Genomic DNA, 18,234 nt, shown 5'->3' with positions numbered 1-18,234 from the left:
TCCTCTTTTGTACCTTTTTGTTTAATCTATGTAGAAACTGATGTTTAAAAATGATGTTTCTCCCCCTTTATACAGGGTTTGTGTGCCAGACTACTTCTTGGCTGGGACAAGTTCCCAGACAACCAGCAGAGATTCGAGGAAGTTATCGCTGCCAGTCAAGAAATAGCCTGGCACATAACCCCTGACAGCACAGTGAATGATGGGTTTTCCAGTTTGTCTTTTGGAAGCTGTAGCCAGATATTTACTGTACAGAAAGTTAGAGTGGTATTGATCTTCTCATCTAATCCTCCACAAAAAAAAGCAAATAATCATATTTCCTTGGATGTTGAACTTTTGCTCAAATGTTTAGTGCTGGTGGTTGATGTCGCCCGCAAAATGTTGAAATCAAATATTAATCAAAAGGTGTTTGCACATGAATAATGTTGATTTTCTTGTTACGTTCTGCTGTTTTCTTAAATTTCATATAGTGACTGAGAGTGCTATGAGGCTTTTTTTTTTTTTTAGCCTATTTAAGATGATTTCTGATGATGCATTATGTGGTATATTTCTTCTTCTCCAGGAATCGAGTTCAGTGTGTGTGTGTGTGTGTGTGTGTGTGTGTGCGTGTGCGTGTGCGTGTGCGTGTGCGTGTGTGTGTGTGTGTGTTTTCTGCATTGCTTCAAAACTCCAGATCATAGCTTACAGAGGATTTTAATAAATTCAAAAGCCTACAGTATGTATTTGCTTGCCTGGCTTGGGTCGGTGTTATGCAACAGCATGCAGACTACTTTGATCTTGTGTGTAAATGGAGGAATAAACCATGACCTAACTCAACTTATTCAGAGAATCACTGCTGACACTGTTGAGCCTTAAGCCAAAAAAAATAAATAAAATAAATGCAGATGCAGAATATTGGGCCTGATCATTTTACTTGCAGATTTCTCACCATCAGAACCCTCAGCCATGTGTTGGTGGGTTATAGCTGCCAATCAATCGCATCAACTCGGGGTACAACTCTGTCCCTATATAATTAATAGCTATGAATATTTTTTAATTTGTAGAAATTACTTTAATCTAGATTGAACCATGGAGAAATTAAATCTGTTAAAGTATGCAGGTGTGTGCAAGTGTTCAGTAATTTATGCATGCTTTGTAGGCTTGAGCATAAATGACATTTGCAATTCTAAATAATATCCGCTGAATGAAACAGGTATGGTCTGACATTTTAACTATTGCATTTCATTATGAATCTGCTGAATTCCATCCAAAATTCATACTCACAACATGCTTAACATTAGGGGCAATAATTAAATTCTAATTAGGGTTATGCTGCAAGTTTTAAGCAAATCTGAAAACAGAAAAAGTACCTGCACTACCATCTTGAGTCATATCTCCTCATGACCAGCTGCAGTAGAGAGACATAAGGTGGTTACAATATTAAATAGAATATTTGTAAGTATAATCAAAAAATATAGTTAAACTGTTTTAAGTACTCATTGTAGAAAAATGTTCCTCTTGACTGATGTTCTTAAATTGTTATTGTCAATGAATGCATGGAAAAGCAGGATTTTAGTGTCCTTTTGTGATGCAGCTCCTTTTAAACCATTTTGTTATAACTGCAACTAATGATTATTTTCATTATGGATTCATCAGCTAACTATTTTCTCCATTAATTGTTTGATTTGTAACCTTCACAATATTGCAAACCCTCAAATTATGACATTCTTAAAAATAATAAAAAAGATCAAAAAGAAAAGCAATAAATCTTCATATTTGTGAAGCTGGAACGTGGGGTGTGCACGTGTTTTTTTACATTAAAAATGTTTTAAATTAATTCTCTCTCACTCGACTAATTGGGTAATCGACTGTTCAACTGTACGAGTGCATCATATAATTAGAATATCAATACTTTTAATTACAGTCAAAATTACACATATTCTAGACTCAGTACACATACATTGAAATATTTCAAGTCTTTGTTTATTATAAAATATTAGAATATTTATATTATTATATTATTATTATAAGCTCAACAAGGATAAATCAAATAAGGATCTATAATGCAGAAATATCCTCAAAGTTAAAACAAGTCTAGAATATATAAAGTTTTCACTTTGAGCAATGCGTGGTGGAAAATATGAAGCTTTTCCCACCATATTCTAATTATATGAGATGCACTTGCACTTGCAGTGCTTTGCAATTTAATTTTGAACAAAACATATTTTTAAGCTCTTCATATGTTTTGTTAGAAGTAGAATAGCAGTAGTAGTAATTTAGTAGAATATCTCTCTCTGAAATGAAATGAAGTAGAAACTGGCATCAAAAGACAATGAAGTCGAGTAAAAAAAGTTAATTTTCTGAACATCGTAAAGGAGATAAATGTGAAGGTGCTATTGTACTGATAAAAATAGACTGAGCTGCTGGTCTCTGCTGGTAATCTACACAAATGTCTGGCTGTAAAACCAATTCTGCTGAAATGGGGAAAATAGCATTTAAGCAAAAATAAATGTTGTATATTTCTCCATTTTTCTCCACAGTCTATTGTCTTTCTCAATTTTCTACGCTCTGGGTTTGGATATTCCTCATTTTCTTTGTCCTGTTTTTTTGTCTGTGAACCTGTCACAATGGGACATTACAGTAGATTTCCTGTGTCAAGACATGTTGTTTTGATGGCTGAATAAACGCCTCGGTGATAACGGCAAAGGATCCAGAGAGCACAAAAAAACCCCACTCCAATGCCCACATTCCGCCACATTCTGTGGCTCTGACTGCCACTCAAACGACGCTCTGCTTGTAGCATTGCTGCGGCCACCAGCATCTATGGCGACGAACGCACCTCAACTGTAAAATTGGGAGGGGCATGTTGACCCACGAGCTTCCGCATTGGCCTTGGTTCCTCAGTATTCAGCCACCCAACCAGATCAGAAGCAACGCCGTCTTCTTCACTCATCTCACAGCAGAGAGCCTCTCTGCCCATTTCACTCAAGTGCTCATGGTCCGCGGCACAGCGATAAGACAACCTGTTGACGTGTGGCACCTAACTCTATGTGTCATGGTCTAGAGTGTTTTTCATTCTGTGCTTGTCACTGCAGTGGGTGGCCAGTTGCCACACTTGATTGGTTCTCTGAGCAGACAGAGATACTTGTGCAGTGTTGTTGAAGAGAAAATGGAAAAAGAAAAATCGTTGAGGTTCACCACAGCAACCTATGTAAGAAAGTGACTTGAGCGGATAGACTGCTCTAGTTCTACTTTGACTCATCACCTAAACACAAAAGTGATGAATGTGGACTTGTGGACCGCTGTAGACACACGATTGGGCACAAGGACGACTAAAGATGAAGAGTTTGTCCTATTTTCGGCTGAGTCATCTGTGAAATCCTAACTGCGGCTTTTTATTTTGCTATTTTACAACTCCTACTGCTCCTGCAGCACACATCTTCATCCTTATTTGCACTGGGAATACCTTAAAGTCAGGACTAATGAAAACACAAACACAGGACAGCAGGCATTTAGAACTTCATCCCTCATCTGCAGAGGGAGTCGAATCAACCGGGCTCTTATCTAAATGTTGACATTTGAACCTGAGAGTAATATCTTGAGGAATTATGGCTTTAAGCCGTCCTTAATGGTCGAGCCGATGGATCGAAATCAGCAGTCATCCTGTTGCAGCAGACTGGCTGCCCCTGGAAACACAGAGAAGTGGAGGCTTGATTAATAATATAACCAAAAGGGAAGGCGATATGACAGCAGGAAATTAAACACACTAATACTGGGGATGGAGGACAGGACGATCAAGACTTAATTAAAGACTTTGAGGAGTACAGGGCATGATTTAAGGCCAGAGATATACTGCTTTGCTGCTGACACCAACGATGAGCTAAGGATTATCGGGACACAGCAACTGGGTGTGTTCCCAGAGACCTTGTGCCCTCTTATGACTCTCATAATGAGTTGCTATTTCTGCTGTGGGATAATTACCACCCTTCACATGTTAACATGATGTAAGTGTCTGGAGAAGAGTCAGCTTTCTAATAATACATGCATTCGCAATGAGTTTTATTTCACCTCACTCCAGTCTCTGTTAGTAAAACATGAGGCCACTTAAGAGGAGGGGAAAAAAATGAAAGAGAAAAAGACATTTGGCATTTTTTTATAGGCAAGTGATCTGCTGTTTAATTATGTGTAAGTAAGTACCGGCATCTTTCTTAGAACATCCCTCTTGTTGTACAGTAGCTATTTAATAGAGATGCACTGCACGTGACAGATACTGCGGTGAACCGGACAATCGTTCAGAGAAACTACAGGTGCAATCTATTACACAAGAGAAATGAAGGAAAAGGGAAATAAAAACTCGACCACTCTCCCTCAGCTTTCAACAGCTGCATCATACGTCTCTCTGGGGGGCACATGGAAAGGCGCTGCTATCCGTCTTTGGTGGCATTTATTTTTATTTACACCCTCTGTCCAGCTCTTCAACCATAATTTATTTGCAACCACACATGTGGCCAAATTGTGCATAGCCTGTGTGTTTATACATATATCGTGACCAATGTTCCCTCTAATTTTTCCTGAGTCTGAGCAAACACACAAACTCCCTGAGCGTCCCTTGGACCACTGTGAGCAACATCAGACGTGTGCACTGTGGTCACACCAGCATCACATCCATTCAAGTTACATGGTTTATTAAAAGAATCAAATTACAGCATTTACATTTCTGTTAAAACACTTTGTCAACAGGAGCCAGTTGAAGGCTGCAGTGATTTTAGTGACACTACAATGTATAAGAGTGAAGTTACTGAATATTTGTCTCTCTTTACTGTTGCAGCGGTTTTGCAAATTGCAGACGAACCCTGTTCACTCCATAGACACCAATGTTATTCCTGTAGCTTGAAAGACAGCTACTTTTGATAAAACTGGGCTTGTAGCACATTGTCTGCCTTGCAACAATGGGAAAGAGGCACCGTTTATGTTTTGACAACCTATATCTAACGAGTTATTGATGCTGGAAGTCCGAATCTGTGAATATCTTTCCAACTTTACTGAACTTGGGGCCACTACCACCTAAGGAGTGATATATTTAATTTTGAAAGGAGTATTTAGCCATACTTAACGCTTTAAGTGCTTTATTAACATGGAACTAAAAATTTTGTATTGTTTTATTGTCACAGGTTCTGTCTGAAAAGAGGTGGCATCATTTTAAACAGTGAAATCAAACTAACAAAATGTAATGACCAACCAGTGAGCAACACTGGATTCTGCAAAAACATAAACAACTTTTTTTAAAAATCTAAATCTTATCTTAACACAGTTAAGGTATTAACTTATTTTTGTGTGTATGCATGTATTTATTGATTTATTTAGTACTGTTAACATATCAGAGTTCTGAGTGAATTTTTCTTAAGATATGCAAAGGCCATTTATTGATCACATATAGGCTGTTAAATGTTTATTAAAAACTAAAAAGCATTAAAAAAAAAAAAAAACAACTTAGGCATTTATTGAGTCACTAAAATACTGTAGAGTACAGACCACATCAGCATGATTATAAGCATCCTCTGGTAAATGAACAACCAGATACTGATGTCTCTCACCATATGGACTTCAGGAGATGACTGGGGGATGATAAACTGTGACCTACTGGTTGGGTTCTCTCTGTTCTCATGTTTCTTACATGTTTGTCCCCTGACAGCCGGGTCCTAATGTTTTTTGAGCAACACACCATAATATGACGTGTTTACAATGATGGTTCTACTATGGAACCAGTTTGACATGTTCAGGTGTTCTTTGTGTGAAAACTCAGAGATTTCAGGTATCAGAAGGTGGTTTTCAACTTTCTTTGTTACCTTTCTGCTTCAACTTTAAACTAAATTTCCTTGACTAACCCCGCCCTCTGGACTTCCAGGAAGCTGTGTTCCTATTGGCTGTCCAGGTGGCTGCTTGGTGTTATCAGGAACACCTGAGCAGCTTGGTGTTATCAGGAACACCTGAGCAGCTCAGTGTCTTCCTGCTTTGTTTAGCTGCAGACAAACATTTCATCTGTTTCTCTTCACCAGTGAACTGGGTTTGGCTCCATTGCTTTAGTTAGTTCTTTAGGTGTTGGCTTGCAGCTTCCAGCAGTAAAATCATCTTTAATGTGTTTCTTGGTGTGTTTTAGGGCTTTGTACTGGATAGTTGTCTTGGTAAATGTGGTTCTTTAGCCACAGTTAGCACATGGTGTTAATGTGTGCAGTGATTAGTGGGTTTGGTGCAGCTGAGTTGTGTCTTTATCTTGGCTGTACTGAGTCTTTAGAGGTTTTTGGTCAGACACATTCTGTATTCTTGTTTGAGAACCGATGTTGGTTGTCTAGAAGGTAAGAGTTCCTGTCCTGATTCTCTGTTCTCAGAGGTTCTCTGGTAGGCTGCAGGAGACTTTAGCGTTTGGGTTGTACTAGTCTGCTTTTTGTACGGTTTCATTTGGACGACTATCTTGAGGCCCCTCCATGTGGTTTAGTGAGGTTTTCTGGAACAGTTCTACAAAGCAACCTGCAGCAGAAGAGACTTTGAGAGTTTTTAGGAAGTTCTGGAGAGCAGACTTTAGAGCAGCAGAAACATTTGTCAGCATTTTGAGCAGGAGAAGGTGAGCTTCAGAGTAGAAATGAGATGGAAACCTTCTTGACCTGTGTGGTGAGGTCCTGTACCAAGAGTTTGAGCAGGTTGTGAAGAGTCTGTAGTTCTTTGGTCTGAAAGCACAAGAAGAGTCGACTCATTAAAGGAGAAAACAGGAGATATTGTTGCTTCTTCTGTCGCTCTGCAGTTTCCTTAGACTGAATATCAAGTTTATATTTTAAATGATTTACCATGTGAGCCCAAGAAGACTTCAATAAACTCCCTCCATCCCCTGGACACAACATATTTTATTACGATGTTAAATGTTTTTTTTTTTTTTTTTTTTAAATGTTTTTGAGTTTTAATCATAGTTTTAGCATAGTTTTTTCTCTTTGCTTGTTTAGTTTTGTCATCTGTGTGAAATGTGCTAAACAAATAAAGTTGAATTGATAAACTGAATAATTGACTAACTCATGATTGTGACAACAGAAGTATTTTCATTCTGATTTAAGGGTTTGTTTAATTTTTAAGGTTGGGGTTAAAATCTTGACAGAAAAAGAAGATTAAAGAAATAAACTACATAACAAAAAGCAATTAAATCAAATGAAAAAAAATTAATACAATAAAATGTTTAAAAAGTTTTATTATTAAAAAGATTTAAGAAATTTAAGATGTAATTTTCTAATTAAACATTTAATTTTTTTATTAAATGTTTTTTCTTTTTAAAGGTTTAATTATCTAATTAAATGTTTTGCATTTTTAAAAATGTTTAATATTCTTCTTGTTTAATTGTATTTTTTAAATGTTTAATTATGGAAAATATTTTATCTGTAATTTTTAATATTTGTATTTTAAAAATTTTGTTTAATTTCATAATGACTTTTATTGTATGTTGTTGAATTATCTAATTCAATATTTTGTCTGTTTAATAGAGTTAAACATTAAATACAATTAAATTATATGTACATATACCACCTTTTAATGTTTATTTTTCTTTTTAAATGCTTCATTGTATTTTCTGTTAAATTCCTATTTGAAGTTTTTTTGTCTTTAAGATGTAATTTTCTAATTAAACATTTAATTTTTTTATTAAATGTTTTTTCTTTTTAAAGGTTTAATTATCTAATTAAATGTTTTGCATTTTTTAAAATGTTTAATATTCTTCTTGTTTAATTGTATTTTTTAAATGTTTAATTATGGAAAATATTTTATCTGTAATTTTTTATATTTGTATTTTAAAAATTTTGTTTAATTTCATAATGACTTTTATTGTATGTTGTTGAATTATCTAATTCAATATTTTGTCTGTTTAATAGAGTTAAACATTAAATACAATTAAATTATATGTACATATACCACCTTTTAATGTTTATTTTTCTTTTTAAATGCTTCATTGTATTTTCTGTTAAATTCCTATTTGAAGTTTTTTTGTCTTTAAGATGTAATTTTCTAATTAAACATTTAATTTTTTTATTAAATGTTTTTTCTTTTTAAAGGTTTAATTATCTAATTAAATGTTTTGCATTTTTTAAAATGTTTAATATTCTTCTTGTTTAATTGTATTTTTTAAATGTTTAATTATGGAAAATATTTTATCTGTAATTTTTTATATTTGTATTTTAAAAATTTTGTTTAATTTCATAATGACTTTTATTGTATGTTGTTGAATTATCTAATTCAATATTTTGTCTGTTTAATAGAGTTAAACATTAAATACAATTAAATTATATGTACATATACCACCTTTTAATGTTTATTTTTCTTTTTAAATGCTTCATTGTATTTTCTGTTAAATTCCTATTTGAAGTTTTTTTGTCTTTAAGATGTAATTTTCTAATTAAACATTTAATTTTTTTATTAAATGTTTTTTCTTTTTAAAGGTTTAATTATCTGATTAAATGTTTTGCATTTTTTAAAATGTTTAATATTCTTCTTGTTTAATTGTATTTTTTAAATGTTTAATTATGGAAAATATTTTATCTGTAATTTTTTATATTTGTATTTTAAAAATTTTGTTTAATTTCATAATGACTTTTATTGTATGTTGTTGAATTATCTAATTCAATATTTTGTCTGTTTAATAGAGTTAAACATTAAATACAATTAAATTATATGTACATATACCACCTTTTAATGTTTATTTTTCTTTTTAAATGCTTCATTGTATTTTCTGTTAAATTCCTATTTGAAGTTTTTTTGTCTTTAAGATGTAATTTTCTAATTAAACATTTAATTTTTTAATTAAATGTTTTGTCTTTTTAAGGGTTTAATAATCTGATTAAATGTTTTGCATTTTTAAAAATGTTTAACATTCTTCTTGTTTAATTGTATTTTTTAAATGTTTAATGATGGAAAATACTTTATCTGTAATTTCTAATATTTGTATTTTAAAAATTTTGTTTAATTTCATAATGACATGTATTGTATGTTGTCGAATTATCTCATTCGATATTTTGTCTGTTTAATAGAATTTAATGTAATTTAATGTTTTACTCTATTAAACAGACAAAATATCGAATGAGATAATTCGACAACATACAATACATGTCATTATGAAATTAAACAAAATTTTTAAAATACAAATATTAGAAATTACAGATAAAGTATTTTCCATCATTAAACATTTAAAAAATACAATTAAACAAGAAGAATGTTAAACATTTTTAAAAATGCAAAACATTTAATCAGATTATTAAACCCTTAAAAAGACAAAACATGAGCGCCCATATAGCTCAATGGGTTAAGCAGGTGACCCATGTACATGGGCTGGTCCCCAACGTAGCGGCCCGGGTTCGATTCTTGCTCATGGCCCTTTGCTGCAAGTCTTCCCCCCACTCTTCTCCCCTGTTTTCTGTCTGTCTCTCAATACACCTATCCAATAAAAGGCCAAAAAAGACAAAACATTTAATTAAAAAATTAAATGTTTAATTAGAAAATTATATCTTAAAGACAATAAAAGTTCAAATAGGAATTACACAGAAAATACAATGAAGGATTTAAAAAGAAAATTAAACATTAAAAGGTGGTAAAACATTTAAAAAGAAAAACCTTAAAGATTTAATCGAAATATTAACAGACTGAAGGTTCAAACTAACAGAGAAGTACTCAGGAACTTAGAAGATATCAGTCCTTGGACTGTCTGGAAGTTCAATCTAACAGAGAAGTACTCAGGAACTTAGAAGATATCAGTCCTTGGACTGTCTGGAAGTTCAATCTAACAGAGAACTACTGTGGGACTTAGAAAATTTCAGCCCTCAGACTGTGTGAAAGCTCAGGTCCTGAGGACTTGGGAGGTCTGGAGGCTTTGGAAAGTCTTGGAACTGAGGGTTCCACCCTCCAGCACAAAGGCTGAAGTCCAACCCCCGAGAAAAACGGTCGAGACGAGACTCAAGTTAAAAAAAACTCAAAAATGGCAAAAAAATAGATGATAAATGCGCAAAAAAAAAAAAAAAAAAAGTATCTGAGTGAGTAGCTCAGGGGGTTAAGAAGAGAGACTACCAAGTGGAAGGTAGTAGGTTCAAGACCCACCACTGGCATTTTTCTTTGTCAGGATTTTGATAAAATTTAAGAAGGGTCTGGTCTTGAACCAGAGACCTACAGCTCTACAGGAAAACCCTTAACTCATTGAGCTACAGATCAGAGGAAAAGAAGTAATTTCGTCGTCCCTTTGGCATTGTAGTTAATAAAGTGACCACATGGGTGGAGCCAAGGCGGAGTCAGGGTAGAGAGTAGGCGGGGAGGTGGGTGGCGGCCTCCCCCCTCTACAGACCTGACCGTGAACACCATCGACACCCACCTCAGGGAGACGCTGCCTAAGATCTCAAGGCTGCTTGGTCATGGTCTTTCTGGCACGTACTCTTCCAAGATGAGCCGGGAAGTTTAACACTGATGGAATGACACCAGGTCTAAGCCGACAAACTTCCAATTCCTCCTCAACCCATAGTCTCTGGGAAACCTACATGGAGTAAGAAAAGTAGACAGAGAAGTAATTAAGTCTGTACACAAGATATTAAAAAGAAATCATGCTAATAAATTAAGTACAAAGAACCGAATTCGCCAATATACTGGAGACCAGAGCTATTTAATTTGATAAGTATAACCTTGTTTAATAACATTTCAATTATTTGAGAGCAGTCCTAAAGAACTGCCTGTAATCCCAATCATAAAATGGGTTTGGAGGAAGAACATAGATGGTAATCTGGATATACATGAGTTAGGCTTTATAACTACTATTGGTTGTATTGGTGGTAGTAATAGCAATGTGACTACTACCAGTAGTAGTGATAGTACACCAACTACTGCTGCTGATACTGGCACTGCTACTACAACTTGTAATACTATTACAAATGCTGATACTACTTCTACGACTCTAACAGCTGTTTATACTACTACTGCTGCTTGTACTTTTAGTATTACTACTACTGCTTGTACAACTATACTACAGCTACTATTAATCGTCTGGTATTTGCTTGTCAAGCTGCTAGCTCGCCTTAGCGTTTTGCTAGTGGCTAACTAGTTAGCTCTCATAGACTGGAAGCTCTCAACAAGATTTCATAATGAAAAAAGAGCCAAAAACTATTCTTACCTATGAAAAGTCATTCCAAGTTTCCTTGTCTCAATCGTACGATGCAGTGTGTAATTGTATGCAGCACAGTGAGCCGGCATACTTGTTTCCGTTTTCACGCCGTCTACATCAACGGAATGCACTGAAACTTTGCCTTCACTAGCTTAGCCTCGCTGTAGCACGCAGCTCAAAGGGGCGTGTCCTATCTACTCATTCATATCTATGAGAACAACGATGGCTGCACATAAGGACGCCTGACGTTGATTAGCTGCGTAAATACCATTATATACAGTCTATGGTAAATATGTATGTAAATCGCATCATTGGCTGCAGCAGCCAGTCACCGTCACTCACTGACTCACACTGAAAAATAACACAGAATGAATTGCTACATGTTTATCCATCCATCCATTATCTATACACCGCTTAATCCTCACTAGGGTCGCGGGGGCGGCTGGAGTCTATCCCAGCTGACTCAGGTGAAGGCAGGGGACACCCTGGACAGGTCGCCAGTCTGTCGCAGGGCCACATACAAAGACAAACAAGCACTCTCACATTCACACCTACGGGCAATTTAGAATCATCAATTAACCTCAGCATATTTTTGGACTGTGGGAGGAAGCCGGAGTACCCGGAGAAAACCCACGCATGCACAGGGAGAACATGCAAACTCCATGCAGAAAGATCCCGGGAAAGCCGGGACGCGAACCAGGGACCTTCTCGCTGCAAGGCGAAAGTGCTAACCACTACCCCACTGTGCAGCCTGCTACATGTTTATTTTATTTACAATTTAGGTTGGACTTTTTTTTGTGTGCAGCAGATTTTCTGTGTGCGGAGACCGTGTCAGCAGTGTGCAATTGCGCACGCGCGCAGCTTAGAGGGAACAGTGATCGTGACTGTTTCATCATTAGACCTCATAATAACTGATGCTTTTTGCACATATCATCAAGAATAAAATTCTAATTCAATGACATTTGTCCTGGATTGTAAAGAGAGCTGCTGCCATGTTTCCTGTATGTAACATTACATTAATCATAAATAGAAGTAGCGAGGAAATATGAAAGATGTTCCCACTTTCACTTGTTCCACTGATTTCTTTCCCCTGCTGCTGGATCGATGATGCTTTGGGGCATACAATTACAGCACTTTTTCATTTCATTGATGCTTCACTTTGTTATCTGCATGTCAGGTTTTACGATTTTAGTTCTGTAGCGCTCCACCAGTGCACGGAGCAGGCGACTGTCTTCAGAATGCTTTTTATTCAAGGGAGAAATAAGTTGCTCATATTACTGGGTCAGGATTAGTCAAAATGTTATTTTTCCAACAGTGAAAACTTGCTGATGTGGCAGTCATTCAGGATAGTTTAATATCTTCTCATAAACACTTGAAGACGTTTTAATCAAAGCAGATTTGAGGTATATTTGAGACGGAATTCAGGATCTAGATACCTAGAAACTGAACTTTACAGCTCGTCCACCCTCTCTCTCCACCTCTCTTCCTACCTTCACGTCCTCCCTCCCATAGATAGTGGATGTAAGGTTGATAAATGGAGCTAATTGTTTTATGGCATGGCCGGCCTGATGCTGGCAGTGCAATCAGGCTGAATGAGGAGGCCTTGGGGAGGCCATTACCCTTCCTATTGTTATAAAGGACAGGAGGACGTGGCAAGGCCAACACACTCTGGAGGGACTGGGTCACTGTGAGAGACCCTCTGGCACAGTATACCGTGGCGGCCTCCGAAACACTCCTATGCACATAGTAGGTGGATGCCACCTCTAGAATTAAATAAAGGTTTGTGCAGTTCAAATTGTCCAGGCACCATTTAGGTAATGACTTTCACAGCACTAATGTTTCCAGCAGAATAGCACAATTTAACCAGCTTTGTTTCATCACACATGCAGAATTTGGATTCGCATTCATGCGTAGTTTTATTACAAAGGAGCCCTAATCATTAATTTTTAGTTTGACAGTGGATCGAATGTGAAAACAGGGGCGCTCATGGTGATGAACCCATAGAATTGCCACCTGTTTTGGTTCTCTCTCTTTACTCTCATCAGTTTTGTTTCCAGCCACAGCAGACAGCTGCTTCATCAAAAAATAGCTCTGTTAAGGCCACTTTTAACTGTCCAGCACCAGTGAAGTGTTGTGCTGTTCCAAAGCAGAAATACTAGACAAGAGGTAAAAGGAGAGTGGGTATTGGACTCAAATCCATCAAGTGACCACCAATTGAATGCTAATGTCATGGCTGTGTAAATATGCAACTGTTTGCTAACAATTCTGGCATATCCTGCATCTCAGCTCATGGTTTTATGCATACAGAAAGCCAACCATATGTACATTCCATAGGACCAGCATGTGTAGACAAACTGTATGTAGGTGTATAGATTTTTTAGTTTTATAATATATTCGAGAATGGTTTTAGGCCCAGTAGGAATTAATGCTCTTCGGACATCACCATCATCACAAGTCTTGTTTTTATTGTTTTCAGGGTACTGAATGTTAGTCTAAAGATAACACAGTGGTAGATAAGGGACCAACTTTGCAAGAAATAACCACATAGTTCTTTGGGCAGTCAGAATGACTGCTACCTGCTGCCATTTTAATAATGACAGCAAGGACAAAGGGTATTGCAATTACAGCCATTATGCACCTAATGTTCAGAGGGCTCTTCAGAATTACTTTCTTTCACATTTCTATCAAGGGTAAAGTCAGCAGAGCAAAAGTTGTTAAACACTGCAGGCATCTGCAGTGGCAGGAGGTGCATTATAGTCGGAGCTGCCGAGTTCCCATTTACTATGTATTTTTTTATACACGTCTTGAATTTGAGCCAAAGAATTTCTGAAGATGAACATCAGGTTCATAAAAAGTTCATACTGAGATAGAAAAGTTGGCATAGTCATAAAGGGATGATGTGCTAAAGTGAGATTGAAATAGTTTTTTGGAATAAATGAAGGCATGGTGGGATCTCTGGCAGTGTAGAGACAGCGCACAGCAGCATCCACCAGTTACACACCTCCTCACCACAGCTTACTCATTGACCCATACACCATTACTGTCGCATTTGATGCAACTCATTGAGTAATGTGATGCACAAAGATGAGTTTCTGGCGCTTTATTTGATTACATAATCTTAAATAATCTTAGCGGAGCCCCTCGGCTGATGGGAACACATGTTAATTGGTATTGTCTCTTGTCCCATTTTTGGAAATGTTAATACAATTTGTGCAACAGAAATATACTTGCTCTGCCTTCTCAGTACGGGTCTGAATAGTAGCTCCACTGCCAAAACACAGCATCAGCTGGCAGCAACAGAAAATGCTACTCTAGTTTATAGCCAGTCTGATCTGAGGTCAGGTTTTGTATCACCTAGACTGTAAAGAATGTGGCCCAGGCTGTGGGGACAATGAGGGTTTCTGGGTGATAGAACATGTGTATTTCCCCACCAAACACACTCACTCTCCAGTTTATAGAGGAGGTTTGTTCTCACGGAGTAAATGTGGTGGCCCTGAAGTGACATTCAACTGTCTAGTTCAACCAATGTCTGCTCAAGTGGCAGAACTGGTCATTTGATGAAGAGAAAGGCATGCACGTGATATCCAAAGGTTATGGGGGAGCGCAATGGATGAAATGAGCCAATTTTAACCTGATTGTGATCAGCACCAACCTGTTTCCTCTCAGTGCATCAGCAGAATGTGAGCCAAGATGCCATTACTGGCCATGGCCTTTTCCCACACACTGTTGCCCAGGGCTTGTAGATGAGAAGTTCTCACCTGCCAGTGAAAAAATGGACAAGGAAGCTGGTAGCAGCGTAGCGATCTATCCAGTCGGGCATGAGAAAGACGGGGCCAATGTCCCTATTTGGCCCAACTTCCATTGTTTTACCTGCTTCTCTTCTTCCTCTTCCTTGTCTTGTGGTTCATTTGCACTGACATTTGCATTGCTGCCCTTTGCAGCCAGCAGGAATCTATCATGTCTGCTTGAACAGGGCTGCATCTTACTGTAACAGAGATTTACAAATAAATATAACAGGATACTATTAAAAATATGAGTAATTTTTTTTAGCATTCCTGTGCATTATTACATCCCAGGGATGTTTTTACACTTATTGTAAAACATGTTCTGCTGTTTGCTTTTGGTTTCATATTTAGGGTATTACACGTTAAATACTGTTCTCTGCCATTTAACCATGAATCCACTGAGTTTCTGACATGATTAGCTGTTTCATTTAACTGTTTTTCACACTTTACACCCTCTATTTGTCAGAGAAAATAATTTTCTCCTTCCCCAGTTGTGTTCATGTCCTTGTGTACTTACAGTTGCTGCAGAACAATGATTCTGGATTTAACCGTGCTAATCTCTCCCCTAAGAGACATCTGAACAAGAACATTTTTTCTCATTTTTTCACTGTCCTTCCAACTTGGTCATTAATGTTTGTTTGAGGCTCAGTTCCACCCCTGTAAACGCGACACACAAAGTGAGTGGTGCTGCCAAGAGAACATGGACCACCTTTACTCACTCTGCAACAGTAGAAAATGCTGAGTTCCCTCCAGCTTCCAGGTTGTACATATTCAAATCAAGGCTGTAATTTCTCTCAGTGTAGTTTTCTCCAATCACTGGAGCTGATTACAACCATAGATCATCAGTTTTACAATGGCAGTGGATATTAAGGGAGTTAGTTTGTCGGAGGGCAATCAGTGCCAAATGGAACTTCTTCACGCTTTGGTTCACCCTTTGCCTATTAGTTAACCATCATTGTCTCCTTCCTGTAGCTGGTTTCCAGCACCATTCGGCTCTAAAAAAATTCACTGTGGTGGTGGTGGTGGTGGTGGTGGTGGTGGTGGTGGTGGTGGTGGTGGTGGTGGTGGTGGTGGTGGTGGTGGGGGGAGCCAAACCAAAAAAGTATCTCTCATAATTGTTCCCCTCGCAACTTCCCATTCATGCCAAGAATACTGAACAGACATCTCGAGCGCTTTGTTAATGTACCAGAGTCAGACAATAGAGTCTGTACTTAGCCTGTTAGCCTGTGGATATTACTCATTAGAGAAACTCTTTGCTCCTTCTCAGACTTTTGGGGCTTCAGTTTAAAAGAATAAATTGTGTCTTTTCTGCAGACGCAAAATTCTACTGTGTCTGTGGGTAAGAAGTCACAGTAACAATACCCTCATAGGATGTTGTCATGCAATATTTATTGATATTTTCAAGTTTGTTTGCACATGATTACAATACCTGATATCACAGGCTAGAAGGGGCGTCATGCGCTCCTACTGTGGAAAGGGAAAGATGGCACTGACCATTGGTGGTTTTTGTAGGATAATGTGCATCATCTTTCACTCAATATCACCATTTTTTGTCAATGTGCAACACTTAAAAACTTAAAACACTCAAAATACCTGTTTAATTTAGCTGTCTGGACATGGTATACTGAAGGGAAAAAACACCCAAACAACCTAGCGTTAAGTAATACATTCAGCAGAGTAGAGTAATAGAATGATCAGTCTGAGTTCAAGATAAGGGAATTAATTACAACAGTTAATTACAACAACATTTCCTTTGTCAGACAAGTCACTAACAGCTGTCAAGCTAAAGGTACAACAACTGTGAGTTTCCACAGAAAACGCCTGTATTTTGTTAGTAGGTAGAGGTAATTATCAGTGGTACCTCTCCCTCTAGACTTATAAGGTGGCCGAGCTGACAGATGGATTGCTGTGCTCTGCATATCTGGGGTTGGAAGCATTGATCTCTGGGATTAATGCTGCCCCCAGAGGAGTGGATGGCAGTCAAATAGTGTTTCTGTAATTATACATTTACATGGGGCTACTATCTGAAAAGGTGCTGACACACACATTTCAACACTGCACAGCAGCTCAGGTGGGAAAAAGAATTGTTTTTCCCTCTCCACACACTTTTACTTTGAAAAATGAAAATCACCATTCTATTCCTCACAAATGCAGTGATTTAGTATTTTTCTAAAATATTTATGGAATCTGGTTGTATGCAGGCGCATAAAATTTACGATCTCAGGTGAAAACTCAGCACAACTCTGGCAGCCAAGAGGCGACATCCAATCACTATTTTACAGTCAAATGGATGCTGATATATTGATAAGCTCACTTTGAAATTCTCCAGACTGTTATTTAGCTTGACCTACCTGAATCGGCATAAATTTGTCACGCTCTCCATCACTTTCCAACAAGAGCCTGAAGGATTTAAGGCACACGACTTCTTGCTCATTGCAACAGCAAGTCCCCAGATCAAAGAGATGCTTCCTGCAAGCCAAATATTATAATGCTTGATTTGTCTGAAGTGAATGTAGAGTTCAGTCCAGAACAGTATGTAATCAGTGCAGAGCAGGGGGCACTGTGGTTTCAGATGCTCACATGGGATTGGAGAGTGCTGACTCATATGGAATGCAGGATCATTTTGACAGTTTTCAAACTGTCCTGAGTGACTTGCTGCTTCTTCAGGGCCTCGATGGCCCAATTTTTGTTTCTTTCTTTTGTTTTAAGTCTTAAGGAATAGAAAAATGCTTCAGCTGTGTGACTATACAAGTAATCCAAACACATTTCCACTTCTGGGCAATTCTGAATATGAATTCAGCTATATAAACTGCAACAGATATTTGCTGTGTTCAACAGCATATATGAAGATTCAATAAGAGTGCATGCTACACAAATTCTTAAATGAAGTAAGATTATAGTTTGGCGCAGTATGAATGCAGCAGAACTGTTGCGCATGATATACCTGTTGAATAATTGATGTTGGTGTTTGCTTCTATTAATTGGCAGAGGGGCAGCTAACACTGATTCCTGTGAAGGACAATGATGCAGTGGCTAAAGATAAGCCTTCTCAGTAATTACTATTGACACTGCTTTAAAGGTAATCCATGAAAGAGTTCCTGTGGGGCCTTGCTATTCCTTTTTTTCTCAACAATTATACAACAGAATAAGAATAAAAAAGATAATTCCAGTGAAATAACAGGAACAAGAGTCAAATTTAAAGAGATTTACAGGCAACATGACATTATACCTCAGTCGTACTGCTTGCCAGTGCAAATTCAAATTTCTTCAGGACTTTACAATATAAGCAAGTAAGTTTATAAGGTTTTC

The 18,234-nt window shown here is 37.2% G+C and overlaps 1 long non-coding RNA gene across 1 annotated transcript; it reads right to left on the bottom strand.

Moving 5' to 3' along the window:
* Nucleotides 1-6,455: 6,455 nt before the first annotated feature.
* On the bottom strand, nt 6,456-11,426 carry LOC129348606 (uncharacterized). Its single transcript, XR_008601212.1, has 3 exons — nt 11,150-11,426; nt 10,361-10,519; nt 6,456-6,698 (listed from the first exon to the last, which is right to left on the bottom strand). It is a non-coding gene; the product is annotated as an uncharacterized LOC129348606 (long non-coding RNA).
* Nucleotides 11,427-18,234: the final 6,808 nt, after the last annotated feature.

This window comes from Amphiprion ocellaris, chromosome 3, assembly GCF_022539595.1.
Source record: "Amphiprion ocellaris isolate individual 3 ecotype Okinawa chromosome 3, ASM2253959v1, whole genome shotgun sequence".
NCBI classification, from domain to species: Eukaryota; Metazoa; Chordata; class Actinopteri; family Pomacentridae; genus Amphiprion; species Amphiprion ocellaris.
This window is presented reverse-complemented; position numbering and strand designations above follow the sequence as displayed.